At 38.6% G+C, this 14,708-nt stretch overlaps 1 protein-coding gene across 1 annotated transcript in view; it reads right to left on the reverse strand.

Annotated features, from left to right (window-relative positions):
• The window catches only part of GFRA1 (GDNF family receptor alpha 1), a 138,746-nt gene that overhangs the window by 15,640 nt on the left and 108,398 nt on the right, over window positions 1–14,708 (reverse strand).

The following is a 14,708-nucleotide window of genomic DNA, read 5'->3' on the forward strand; positions in this document are numbered from 1 at the left end:
CGGCATTACTGCTGCTTTTCTGAGCACTGCCCTCGCTCATAAATTTTAAAAGGGAAGGCAATGGAACGACCATGAGCATCTGCTTTTTGTTAAGTGCCTCAAAATGTTCAGGACTTTCTGTTAACAATATGTGTGCGCACGTGTGCATTGTGAGTACTGGCATGGTTACACAGAGACAAAAGGCTGAAAGCCTCAAAAGGGTGAAAACACTTCAGGTAAAAAGTGACTCTTCCTGCAATTACAGACAGGCAAAGGCTACAATAAAGTAACAGTGAAGCAGCCTTGCACAAAAAGGTAAAAGAAACCAGTTATCTGAGCACCCACCCTGCATCCATCCCTCGCTGCCCCTGTTTCGTTTGCACATTTCAAGCCCAACATATCAACTCCACAGTTGTGTGGTGGTGCACCCAAGTCCCACTAAATCATGGCATGATTCAGAGGGTAGTTCTTTTCTTTTAAAATAATCCACTCTTGAACAGCTGTGATTTGGATTAATTAGTGAATTTCGCATTTTTGGCACAATCTGCTCTCCAGAAGTGCCACTGAAATAAAAAATTAAAGCATTCACTCCCTTCTCTAATCCTGTAGCTGAATTTTGCAGGTGCACAGATGCATCCTTAGAACTGGCAGGGCTGCAATTGTAGTGAACTTGCTGCAGTACTTGTCTCAGCTCCTTTCTAGCACTGACAATACTATTTAGAATAAAAATATGCTTTTTTTTTTTTAATTGTGGAATCAAATCTAGCAAGGCGAGTGTTTAAAAAAAACCCCAGGTTATGGTGTATTGTGGCTTTGATAGGCAGCTATTCCTCAAGAATTTAGCTAGAACCACACACATAACGTGAAAATTTTCACCCAAATAATTAATGTTTTAGATCTTTTTTAATATGAAATGTAAGACAACTTCAACTTTAAGCATAGCTGCTAGCAATGTCTATGACAACCTATTTTTATTTTCATTAGAATAAAAGCCTTTAGAAGTCTGTAGAAAGGTGTGCAAATTCACTACTCTCATCCCTGTTTAATAATTCTGGAGGCATTTTAATTTCTAAAAAAAAAGTGAAGTATCATACAATTTGGATTACTGGCATTTTATTTTCTAAGACAAGCGTATTTTTCAACAGATTTAAGTCATGACCGAAAAAAAAATCCAATTGGTCTCATTTACAGATCTCCATTAGGTAAGCTAGACCTTGGTTTGTCCTGTCAGCTTCCTAAATGTTATTAAAAGGCCCCTGCAAAATGGATCTTAAAACTCAATACTTGTGAAAGACTTTGATGTAGCATCCAACATTCATTCTCCCCTTGCTGAAGTGAGTGAGGGAAAGAAAAATCACCCCTTCTCAGAAATACTATCAGTGAAACCCTGACAGTAATTCTCTTTAATGGGTTATCCTACAGTGGACCATACTTTAATGGATGGTATTAGAGTGGCCTTCCTCATATCTCTGATTTACACATGAATGATGCTCTCACAAACAGCCACACTGTAATTAATGAGCTATTCAAAAAAGCACAGAAACTCCTGTAAGAGATCTCTGCAGAATCATGGCATTGTTTGAAAGGTGCCTTATTTTTACTGCCCTGATCCCACCACACCCACAGGAATTTCTCCACTTGCCAGGCAGTACCAACTGGAAATCAAAAGCAACTTCCTAATATCATCTGCATATATGGCCTGAAATTTGAGAAGTAAGAAGCATGGAGGATTTTTTTCCATCACTGAAAAAAATTTCTTACACACAAAAAAGTACTGTGAATGTTAGATGTTTAACAATTATAACCCCACTAAAACAAAACCGTGCCTATAATGACCAGATTATGCAAATGATTACCAGATTATGAAAATTGTATTCACAGGATATAATCCTTCTTTGTTTCATCCCACAAGTTCTTTACAGAAGGACAGAAGGCTCAAATTTTTGTTTACATTTAATAAACTGGAAAATAAAAACAGATGAATGCTAATAATGTCAGTAATGCAGATCAACATCACTTTGGGTATATTTTGGAATGTTTCCATACCAAGCTGGAAGTAGCTTTAGAAGCTTAGTTGTGACTAGTCTGCCTACTTTTTGAAGAATTAAATTGTGGTAGACTGGATAGTTCAGGGGATTATTAATGGGACATACAGACTGAAATTCCAAGGTAGCTTGTTTAATCTAGCTCAGGTCAATACTGACAACTATTCTACAGCAGTTTTGAAATGAGGAGGTGGTTCTGAAGCACTTCTTCTCTAAACAGGACAGGTTCAATGCACAAAAGTGGCACTAATTTGCACCTCAGGCAGATCACCTCATCAGACTGGGGAATTAATGAGGTATAGGTTTATAGTATCACAAAGCATGCAGAATGTTTTCCTATGCCCTCCACTTCCTTTTCTGTGAGATGAGCTGCTGTGTTAAAAAGGGACAGTCCCACTCTAGCCTCAGATTTTTCTAAATCTACCGCAAATGCTGTAAGAAAAATCTTGAAGGTGCCTTGTGCTACCAAATTTTAATATCCTTTGGTGGAACTCAAGAGAGATTATAAAGTTTCACCTAGAAAAACATCTTAGGAATGCTATCTGAAGAGAATCTTGATTGATGATGGTTGGCAGCAAATATTTCCCTGAATGTATAACGGTTTTATTAATAGCTCTGGACTGAGCTGAAGTAGAAAACATGGCAAGTGAGGGGTGTTTTTTTGTGATCTACCTACTCAGATGCATCTAATCCCTCACTAGCATCAGCTTTGTCTTCCTAGCAAGTTTCAGTGTCAATACATTGCCATCAAGTATCTAGAGAGGAAGCACTAAAAACAAATTACAACTGTGTGTGTGCCAACCATAGCAGCAGTCTGGTTTCTTGTGTTTCTCCTGCCTACAGATCAGAGGGTGGAAAGTCACAAGGATGACAGCATTGCTAGAAACAAAAGATGGGTGTGATGCAGAAGTACCTTCTGTATATTAACATTTGCTATTGTGTCTGGACACCAGTGCTGATACTGCACTACTGAGCTGTCCCAGGAATTAAATGGGCTGAAATGCCATGTTCAGTGGCCAAGACAGGCCAAGCCTCTCTGGTGATTGAGAGCAGCATCCTCAGAAGGATTTGGGATATCACTGTGCTGCTCCCATCCAGTGACTGCAGGAGACATGCCACTGCTGAGGGGCTGGGCACAGATGGATGGAGCGGCACTCCAGCAGGCTCTGCACAGAACAAAGGGCAGCAGATGATGAACAGGGGCTGCAGAGCACATGTGAGCAGATGTGTCTCGCTGGCCTGCAGATGATGTGGAGCTGAAGCTTTGCCATTTGCTCTCTCTAAATGTCCATGGAACACCAGGGTCCAGTCCCCTGTTACAGGGACAAAAGCCAAGCCAACTGGCATTTTAGGGGCTGTCCCTGTGACATGGACTCACTTCAGCTCCCAGAGAGCAGAGCTCTCTCTCTCACTGAGGGCACTTACCAAAGAGCTGCACTGGTACTAAATATAACATGAGCCACCAGCCTGAAGGTGAAAAACTCTGCCTAATTAATTATTCCTAGGTATTCTCATTAAGCTGTTCTCTGGGTATAGACAGACTGTGTTTTTTATCTAAACCTTTTAGTTTAGTTTAGTTTATCTAAACCTTTTAGTATCAACCTGTTTAGTTGTGCATATAACAATCTGAATTTCTTCTCTGCATATGCCCATGACTGAGTCCTTAGGAATAATCAGGAAACCTTAATCAAAATTAACACAAACTCTTGATGAGAGCAGGATTCCGCAAACAGCTGCAAGAATTTCTCAAAGTTCAAAACCAATATGAAAAAAGGGATAATTATTTTCCACTGCATTTGGATTCTGAAACTGTATACATGCAGCCAGGTCCCTGCAGGAACAGACCCCAAAATTCACCCTGAGGACCAGACAATGGCAGTGCATGTGTGACTGAGGTGTGCAGAACAGCACTCCAGCACAGAAATCACCACAGACCAGGCAAGATACATGCAACTGTTAATGCACTACTTTTCCTACTGAAGGTAAGCCTTTGTAAAAACCATCCTGAATACCATCAGAACATTTCTGATCAAACCATCTTTTTTACATTTGTGCAGGCACAAATTTAGGAATGGGTTTTCACAGATTCTAGTAACTGCTTTGCTTTTGTCTGTGCACACCTGATTTATATGCTCATTTATCCAACCCTCTGCACAAATTAGGTACTTAGGGCTGCAGGTAGCTTTTTAGAGCCTGCCTGGTACATGCCCTACCTGCCACACACATAAAAAATTCAAATGCACACATTTCAAATCTGAGGATGAATTCAGAACATCCAAATGTTTAGGGTCATGTGGTAATGTATAACTTGCCTTGAATCAGAGGTTTCTTGAGGCTTCTGAAAATGTCAATCTGGAAATCTATAGCACCATGTAATGCAGTATTTAATAAATTACTGCCTGAATTCCTAATTCTGCTTTAAGAAAGACATGAGGGAGGATAATCCTATAATTCTTTAGGAAGCATGCTGAGTGAACCTATGAAAAATATTCTGTGTTAAGCACATCAGTCTGTTTACCCGTGACTCATAAACAGAGCTAAACACGCAGGAGGGCTTAACCTGAGGTGGGATTATTGGGCCAAGTTCACTGATTGGAACAGGATTTGGTGTGAAATAGTCAGGCTCTCCTCCAAAGTACTGACTAAAATAAACATTTTGCACTCCTATTGATTTTGACAGCAAGGGGCTCAAATGGGTGTCTCATGTTCCGGAACTCAACAGCAAATTCAAAAATGCTGTAGAGTAGATGGTTTGATGCAACATAAAGATCTATTATTCAGGTAAAACAGCTAATTAGGAGTCATGGGCATAAAAAGTAGGAGATAAAGGGTGAGATTTATTCCCAGTATTTGATTACTAATGTACAGTGAAGACTGGAAGTAAAATGAGCAGAAAGGGTAAAAGCAGAACAGAAATTTCTCTTCAGATGTTTTGTTGTAAATAATTTTTTTTATTAAGAGTATAGATTAGTCAATTTTGTTAAAAGATTGTGTTTAATTTTCTGTCCTATAAACTTGGTTTGATTACTTGAAAAATTAATGAATGCTATGGAAAAGGTTCCAAATTTCAGTTCTTCAACATTGTACCATTTTTGCAGCTACGCTGTCTCGTCAGCAATATATGGGTTAGAATGATTACTTATTATTGCACTATAATTTCCACTGGGCTTTTCTATATTTCATTTGCTGGTGGTAACACAGAATAAACTATTCCTAGAAAGTCTTCTTTATTATTCCTGAAATGATTTTGATCATATCTACCACATGGCAACTGAGAGTCTGGGTAGTTTATTTTTGAAAAATGTTAAGTCTCTGGGTTACACAGAAATATCAAAGAATGGTGTGCATACATGTAAGGGGTAATGGATAATTACAATGTACACTTAAGGATAATTGCAATATACACAACTGTGGAGTTATTCCCTTTTTACAAGTGTATAAACAAAAGCAGAATTTGATTAGGTCGTGTGATTGCCTCTTTAAAATCAAATTACTTTATATGCATAAACATACTTCAGGTACTTGGGTTTGCTGTTGGCAGAGGAAGGCAATGCATCCTCCTTAATCAAGGATAAGGAAGCAGGGTTGATTCAGACATTTCACCAAAATCAGAATGCAGACTTACTGCAATCTCAGCTGCACCCCAGTATGGCCACAACCCCCCTGTGCCCCTCTCCACTGAGCCTTCCAGGGCAGCCCAGCCCAGCATGGACACAACTCCAGGATTATACAGGCTCAACACCCTTCCAGCTCAGTCTGGTGCAGATTTTGGTGGGTTTTTTTCCCCTGAATCTGCATTTAGCCATTATATAATGAGAGGAAAATACAGAAAAATAACATAAATAAGTTTCATAGCAGATTCAGTCTATGAGGCGGTTGAGTGTCCAAACATTACAGAATGGATCTTCAAGAAAAGAGGACAAAATAACCCAAACCCACAAGGAAAGAAAAGAAACAAACAAAAACCACACAAAAAGAAAAAAAACCCAACAAAACAAACCAACCAAACAAACAAAAACAGACAGGAAAAGGATCTAATGAAGACTAATGGCTAACTGGAAGTGAAGTTTCAGGTGTAGATATGCCAGTGAGCATAAGACCATGAACTCCAATCAACACTTTTCTGTAGGATTGGACAAAATGTGATCAACCACTTGTCCCAGAAAAGAGCACAGGTTTGCTGTGCTCTAGGAAATAGATAGCTCATCTATGGAAATAACATTCTGATCACCAAGATAGTATCCAGTAGTATCTGCAAGGCTTCAAGAGCCACCAAGGGTGACAGCAAATGAGAAAATTACAGCAATGTCAATGTAGTTCCCATCTGTGAGCTCTTCTCTACCCACTCATATACCCAGGGAGGGGCAGGCAACCCCACACGCCTGCTCCAGGATCCAGGAACATTTCTCCCACCTCTGGGGATTTCAGGGAACCAGAGACAAGGCAAACCCCTTGACCCTGCAGCAGGATTGTGCACAACTCATCAGGTCCCTCTCTGTTAGTGAGCCTTCACCTCCAGGGAATGAGGAGCTGTACAACAAATTGCTGCTCTGCTCCCCTAAACTCTCACCCCCTCTGCACCACCCCCTCCAAGAGAGAGAAAGCAGGTAATTCATAAAACTCTCTGCATCTGTGACTAAAATGCTCCATTACCCAGAATTATTCAGCCTCCACACTGTCATTTGTCCTAAGCCATCATACTACAAAACAAAATTGTCGATACCACTTCAATAAAAGTGTTTAAAAGTACATTTCAATTATAGAAGTCTTGTGAAATCCTTCTGCTTACCTAGGGAAGAACAATTATTTGCAAAAATGGCAGAACTGATAAAGATTTAATGTGTTAAATTCTGATCAATTCTGGCAACTGCTGAGCTATTTTCATACCTTAGCAAGAAACATCTCTCTATTGACAACTGTATTCATTATCTCATATATTTATATCTGATAAAGCCTTTTACTTTGGTTTTCCTCATGAATCTTTGTGGATACATTTTTTGAGGATAACCTAATGCATTAACATCATTTATAATAGTAAAGTATTTACTGTTTCTGAAGCACTCAAATATACTATGTGGTTTTCAGAACAAGTGAGGCTATAAAATGATAGCTGCACTGAAGTTAACAGCAATTAATTGGGCTTTTAAGGCCAAGACTACCTTTTCATGAGGAGTTTCTGGAATAACTAGTATGATGAGATTTTGGTGCATAATAAGGACTGCTTGAGAGCTATTTCTGTAAAAAAAAAAAAAAAAAAAAAAAAAAAAGGAATTCAAGATTTCAAGGCTTCTAGTCTTGACTTCTGTTCTATTAAAAATCTGGTGGAAAAACCCCTTTTGCCTACTCTTGCTTGACAATAGGATGAGCCTGCTGGCATAACCAGAGCTTCTTTCACTCCAGCAAGTAGAGATGGGAGCAGAGACATGACTAAAACCTAATATTTGCTAATAGCAAACAATATGTCTTAAACAAAGCACTTTGTCAGGTCCCATAAAGGCACAATATATCCTGAATTCTACTTCCAAAGATAGTATGATTAAACACGTACCATCACAATGCAATGACCTAGAATTTTTATTGGTGGTAGTTATGCCTTAAAATTAATTTATAATACTGTACTCCTTTTTATGGCTGTTTTTTGCAGACTATAGTGAGCTATCTGTTTTAAAAGGGAAATACATGATGGACTAGGTATTTGACTGAGAACTAGAGTTGGCTGACATTAGGAATACCTTCAATATGATGAAGAACCACATAAAGTAATAACAAGGGCTATGAGTAGTTTGATTTGGCTTATCTGATGAAATCCAATTTTCTGATTCTGGTTTATTCTAGCACTTTGTATTTCTGTTGTATTCTTCTAAGAGGATACTCATGTGAAACACAGAAACAACTGTAGCTTAGGGGAACACTGCAAATGCAAATCTGGTATTAGTAGCAATAATTTGCAAAATTCTTTCTGAGGATAAAAACTATAATCCCTCCCAAAAAATTTTCAATTTTCTGTAAAAGTCTGTAGTGCATTTTCACAAAGCTGCATTTTTTTAAGTCGTTAAATTGGTTTTTAGTAACCTCATACTCATTTTCAATTGAACAATTATTAAACTATAAAACAAAATTGCACAATTCCTAAAACTGTAGTCTGGAGTTTTACAATCTGCTATAAAGTGCTGTATTATTATAATACACTAAAGATGCTCAGACTATTAAAACTTTTTTTTTAAATGAACCATAAAATATTTTATCATTGATGAAATAATTCTGAAGTATTATGCTCTTCAGCAGTATACATGCACAATATTTTGGTCTCATGAAAAGTATGCTAATCAAAAACCCACAGTTTAAACTATAATTCTAATGTGCAACATAAACCATGTCACTGTCTTTCAGGAAGAGTTTATTACACCCAATTTCAAGCATTAAAAATCAGAGTATTGATCATTAAATATAAGGTCCAGTCTTACAGAGAGATCTCCATGCCAAAGAAACTGAGTGTTAAGCACTGGTGATAACAACAGAGATGTTGTTCCTGTTGTAAAGTTTTAACTCCACAAATTTATTTCACTCCACAAATCACAACTGATCTTGTAAGGGGCCTGATGTTCAACTCAGAAGTTCAACCAAGCCTGGTAAATGAGAACAACTTTTTCCTGACTACTGATGGCTGATGTCTCGTAGCAGCACTGATGTGTCTGAGCTATCACGTTTGATCCTTGGCCACATCCTCTCACTGTTCCTCTCTCTTCAAAAGAGAGGCAAAAACTCCCTGCACACTTAGACATTCATCAGCGGTATGAACCACATCTTTAACTTCAGCAGGATTTCAACAAACTTGAAAACAAGCTATCTTGTGTGGTCCTGCAATTCTTTGGCAAAGAAGGTGAAAAGCTCAGTCTAGCTCTGAGTGGGAGCACCCACGCAACCACACCATGAACACACCCACGTGTGTGTGCACATTTGTCTCATTCATGTTTTCTGAAAAATCTCTTTGCCCAGGATTTTGCTCCTGGGAAGCTGAGAAGCCTCAGAGAAAAATGAAAACAAGAATTATCTGACTTGCTTCTTCTGTGTTTTGCTACTTTGGAATGTGTTTGGACATTGTTTACCAACAGGTGATTGTTTCATTGGTTTCTGCTGTGAATTGTTTTGACTTAATGACCAATCAGTGCCAAACTGTGTCAAGGCTCTGGAAAGAGTCATGAGTTTTCTTTAGTATCTTTCTAGCCTTCTGTCTGTATGCTTTCTGTATTCTTTAGTATAGTTTAGTATTCTTTAATATAATATAGATAATAAAGTAATAAATTAGCCTTCTAAGAGCATGGAGTCAGATGCATCATTCCTTCATGCCATGGGGCACCCCACAAACACAACACACATTCCCTGCAAGCCAGCCTGTGGCACTGGGAGCCACTGTCTGCACAGCAAGGCAGCTGGGCTGGGGCTGCTTTCCTGCCAGGAAACACCAGGATTTCCACACAGATTGAAAACCCCAACATGTCTCCATGATGTTACCCTCACCTCCTCTGGATCTGGCAAGAGTCATGCAGTAAATGACCACAGTCTCAGGGAATTGCACATCCACGCTTTCTGAGCACCCACTCCAGCATGGTGCTGAGGGCAACAAGGATTAACCTCCCTGAAACCAGTGTCAATGAAATCAATGGACAAAGCAGTATCTGTTGTGGCAAAACAGAACTTCATTTAGTGCTCCGTGAATTAGAGGTGTAAGACTAAAGATGAAACTTTAAGTTAGCCCTGTCAGATCTTAATCTGTATACACAAAGCACTCAAGACTTCTTTAGGTACAAGGGACTTGCCCTAAAGCAAATTAAAGACATTGCTTTTTAGCAGAAAAGCTGCCAATAAGTGTTCTCTAAATCACTCTTACCAGCAGGCCGACCCCATTATGTCAGCTAATCCTGGAAATACAGGAGGTAGATTTAAATCTTTTCATAAAAAACATTAAGTCTTTTTTTTTTTCTCCTTTCTTTTGGTTCTGGCACAGCATTGGGAGTTTTATACTGTTGTCCATCTTTTGCCCCAGACTATATCTTTCTGTGTAGTTGGAATGCCCAGAGGAAGAAGTCCAAGCAGGACTTTCCCAAGGGATAGAGCAGGCAAGGCATTTGAAAAATCAGTGCTTGTATATCACAAAAAGTTCACAGGTTGTGTGAGGGAAGGGGGAAAGAGGGTGCCAGGTGTATGGGTGAGTTAACAGCGGTGCTCAGGGGATAAAACAAGCCTTGTCTCCACCACAGTGCTCCATCTCAGCAGCTGTGCCATTCCCTCACCCACACACTGCCTGTGCTTCCTGCTTATGCTCACCCACCACCCAATTACCAGCCGGTGGAGATCCACACCTGCTGTGGCCTGATCCTCAGAATGCTGCACAGGAGCTTTTAACCCTCTCCAAACATCTACATAATGCTTTGAAAAATGGTATTTAGCACCTGGGAAGCAACATTAAGCAGTTAGAGAGGGTACTTAACCCACCAGATTAGCAGCTCCCTGCACAGTGCTGAAGGTCTGCACAGACAGATCTCCAGGGCAAAAGCAGAGTAATTTTCAGTCTCAGTTACACTCAATTCCTGCTCTCCTCAGAGTAATGTGAGCCCTCTCTCCTGTTTTTGTCCTAGGATTCACCATTATAAGTATTTTTTTTAAATCACAAGTAGTACACGAATTTGTGGAAGAGCAGCTTGCATTATGGCCCACATCTGCTAAAAACACCCATTAATCTTACATGCCAATAGAAAGAATTGATATATTTAAGTATCCAGATTTCTCTTTCCCAATGTTCCCCACAAGATGTTTGATATTTTCAATTTCTATCTCATAGTTTTTAAATTTTGCTGCTGAGAGCACAACAACATTTACATACTGGACTTGTCTTCAGTCCAAAGGGTCAGGGATCTCAATTATATCTCCCCATTGCTACATTCTTCAAAAGCACAAAAATCTTAATTTCTCTTTGAATGCTGGCTATCCAAAGCAAGAACAAGACACAATAAATATGAGAAAACAAAGTATAGAGCTAACTAACAAGACTTGGATGCATATATTTACTTAAATGTCCTTAACCATCTTGACTTCTACAATTTTTTTCTTTTGCAAAACATCCTTTAAAATATTATAGAAACCCCATGTGGGAGTCTGAGTTTTTTATTTATCTCTGCAATGACCCAGGAACAACTGGTCCAATCTATCACTTGAGGTTCATTTCATTATCATCCTTCAGTTCTATCCATCTCTCCTAAATGCAAAGGCAGCCTTTTTTTGAAGAATACATGCTGTGAGTACACATCCAAACTCATTCTTTTGTCCCTTTCAAATAATCCAACACGATGGTTCAGGCAGTGGGGGTAGAACATGAGACTGGAAGACCAGAACCATTTTTTGACTGGCATACTGAATGCAAGTTATGACTGAAAATGAAGGATTAACATATATGTCAGTTAAATAGAAAACATCAGAGTGAAGCCACCAGAAAAAAAGATAGGGTTGGCAATTACTTAATAAAATCTGCCTGCATAAGGAACATGCTGCTGGGATTCATCTTCCTTTTTGTTCACAATACTTTATGTTATTTTTATATGGTGCTAAGGATTCTTTGCAAGATGTCAAGCCCTTCAAATATACTTAAATTTAGCATTTTGTATAAACCTAACTACTGTTTACTGTGTTTAGCAAATTCTGTTAGAAGTCAGGTTTGTAAAAAGAGTTTAAAGGATTCTTGAATAAATCAAGCATCTTCCTGGCAAAGATAGAATGCTGACTTAATTGAGGGCAGGAAAAAAGAGTATCTCACACAATCCGTGCATATGTAAACATAAAGCAAGCAGATTCCAGAAATAAACATTTTGCTGTATTGATTTGAAGTAAGATAATACCCCACAATAGGATGAATTGCAAATTCTCATAGCAATGATAAGTTCAAATGAAGAACAACTTCTAAGCAGCATCACTAAAATAAACATTATTTTAAATTCCAAATCTTCAACAGGTTTTTGAAGTAAATATTGAGTACAGGTAAACAAAATTATCTCGTATTTTCTTCAAGCATTCCCCACCTTTCAGATTCCCAGGTTTGCTTGTGCAGGAGAACACGGCACAGCAACAAAACCATGGGTGCACTCCTGCTCCTCACACGACCACTCTGAACAAGTCAGAGAGAAATGTATCAAAAATTGCTCAGTCAGTGCTGCTCCTGGCAGATTGGGTTAGTGCCCTGTATTTTACAGCCCCGGGAGGTTGGTATTGCTCATTTCTGTGCCATATTATACTAATCAATCACTTCCTGCTCTTTCTTCCATTGCTGTATTTCTTTCACTGGCAATTTATACTAATCAATCACTTCCTGCTCTTTCTTCCTTTGCTGTATTTTTTAACCCACTAACTAGAATATGCAGCCCTGTTGCATCTCAATGACCGCTTCCCTAGCCCTCCTCTGCCATTGTCGTTTTGTGCTGAGACTGATGCTTGTAATTTGACTTTTCACAGCGTTCAGGCTATATTGCCTTTTAGAAACCTTTCAGCTCAGCTGCTAAGCATATAAAAAAGCTTTTGGCCACACTAGTTCATGTTTTGAAAACACTACAAAGGCATATTTTTATGGGAGGAGAGGCTTGGAATGAATACCCTTCTCCAAGTGCAACATGAATACCAGTTCTTTTATAAAATTTGCATTAAGGTTTAAGTCTCACATGCAAAGTGGCACCATACTGTCCAAAAAACATAGATTTCTTTTTACAAAATTGTGGGCTTGTTTTGGCTCTGTTCGTAAGTTACTTCTTGAAAAACGCATTAAAATATTAGAGCTTTGTTCTTTGTGTTTCAGTTCTGACAGAAGGAAGTGGTAGGCATAGAATATTGTGCTTCACAGGAATAAAACTGCTTGGTTCACATAACTTCAGTGACATTTTAGTGCAGACTTTATCTACAGTTTCTACCAAACACCAGAGATCCTTTATTTAAAGGAACCTAATTTCCCTACCAACCTTTATTTCTTGTGCCAAGTACTTCGGGGGGTACCCTTGAAGTCATAGCACAGCTTTAAACCAGAGCTGATAAATTCATGTGGGATGTGACTTCAAAATTCCACAGTAACAGGAGGAAGGACAGGGAAGAATTTAAGTTATTTTCAAAACACAAGAACATCTATTCAAGCCTAAGGAACATTTGCAAATTCAAGTGAATCCAATGGGATTTGTGATCATTTGCCATTTCTTCAGTTCTTTATTTATTATGTGTACTTTGGTAGCATCTGGAGGCCTGACTCTACAGGGGGCTGTACAAACACTGAAGGAAAAAGTGATCTTTCCCATAACACAACTTTTTAATATAACATGAAGTGACTCAATAACATCCCATCAAGGTCCTGTTCTAAATGCAAGATATTCCAAGTTTCAGTCTTTAAAAGGCTTTGTTTCATTCAACATATCCTATTTGTTAAAATGACTATTGCAATAGCAATATATGCCTCTGTCTCTTTTATCAATAACTTACAAAGCTCAAATAATAATGAATGCACAGATGAGAAAAACAGAATTAAAACAGAAGGACCTAAACTCAGCACCCTCTATCATTAACCCCCTGTACTTTGTGACTCTGAAATGTCCCTCATGTTGATACAGATACAATTTTCCAATGCAAAATAGATGCAGGAACTGGAAAAGGATGAAGAAGAGAGAGTGGTGCAGGAAAAAATTAAGAAGCAAAACATACTTCTCAGAAATAAAATCCTTCTGGTACAGTGAACATGGAACCATTTAATATTAAGAAAACAAAGTGATTTTTTTTTTTTTATAGGAAGTGAAAAATCAATGCTTTAACAGTGAAATCCAGAGATACAGAAAGTATTATTTTATATACCAGCTGAGACCTTAAATCTTGGACACTTATATTTGTGTCACATAGCAATTTTCCTTCTGTAAAGACAAAAATAAACAGGACAAGCTGATCTATCCCTGCTTGACCTAATTTTGTATTTAAACCACCAGAAATTTTTACAGCCCGATTCCAATCTGGCCTAAGGATGTTTTCATTTTACATTTCCTACTGACTTCCTCCTGCCTTGAGTCTGCTGTCTTCTCCTGCCCAAGTCCTTCAATCTTTCAAAGATCTGCACAAACTGTCTTCAGCAAGTGGTGAGCCTCTAAATCCAGGATCAATGATCCACTATCAATAGCCTAATTTAAGTGTCAAAGAAAGTCACTACAGCCATTGGCCAAAATCACATCATGACCTCCACCTCAGTTCAGCAAAGTGCCTGATTCAAAAGTTTTATCTTTGTCCAGCTTCTTCAATGTGTAGCTTGCAGCACCATATGTTCTATAATATCCAGACCTACTCAGCCAAAAAACCTTCTTGAGTTTAATACCAATAACATAAGAAAGAAGGCAGCAGGACTTGCTAGCTCACATTAAGAGTTCCCTCTGAATTAGGAGTACTCAAGGGATTAATTTAATCTGACATATCCTGGCAGGATTTGGAGAGTGCCACATTCATATTCAAACCTGTGATAAGAAATTAAATACCATCCCCTGTTTCTGAGACAGCAAGGCAATAAAGTCCACTTTGAGATATGCAAGTTCCTGATTAAAATAAGAGTGTCTGACAGCTCACAACATATGCAGCTTGTAACTACACCACAGGAATAAACAGATATTCCAGTTTAGGCAGGCA

This window comes from Molothrus aeneus, chromosome 8 (genome assembly GCF_037042795.1).
Source record: "Molothrus aeneus isolate 106 chromosome 8, BPBGC_Maene_1.0, whole genome shotgun sequence".
NCBI lineage: Eukaryota > Metazoa > Chordata > Aves > Passeriformes > Icteridae > Molothrus > Molothrus aeneus.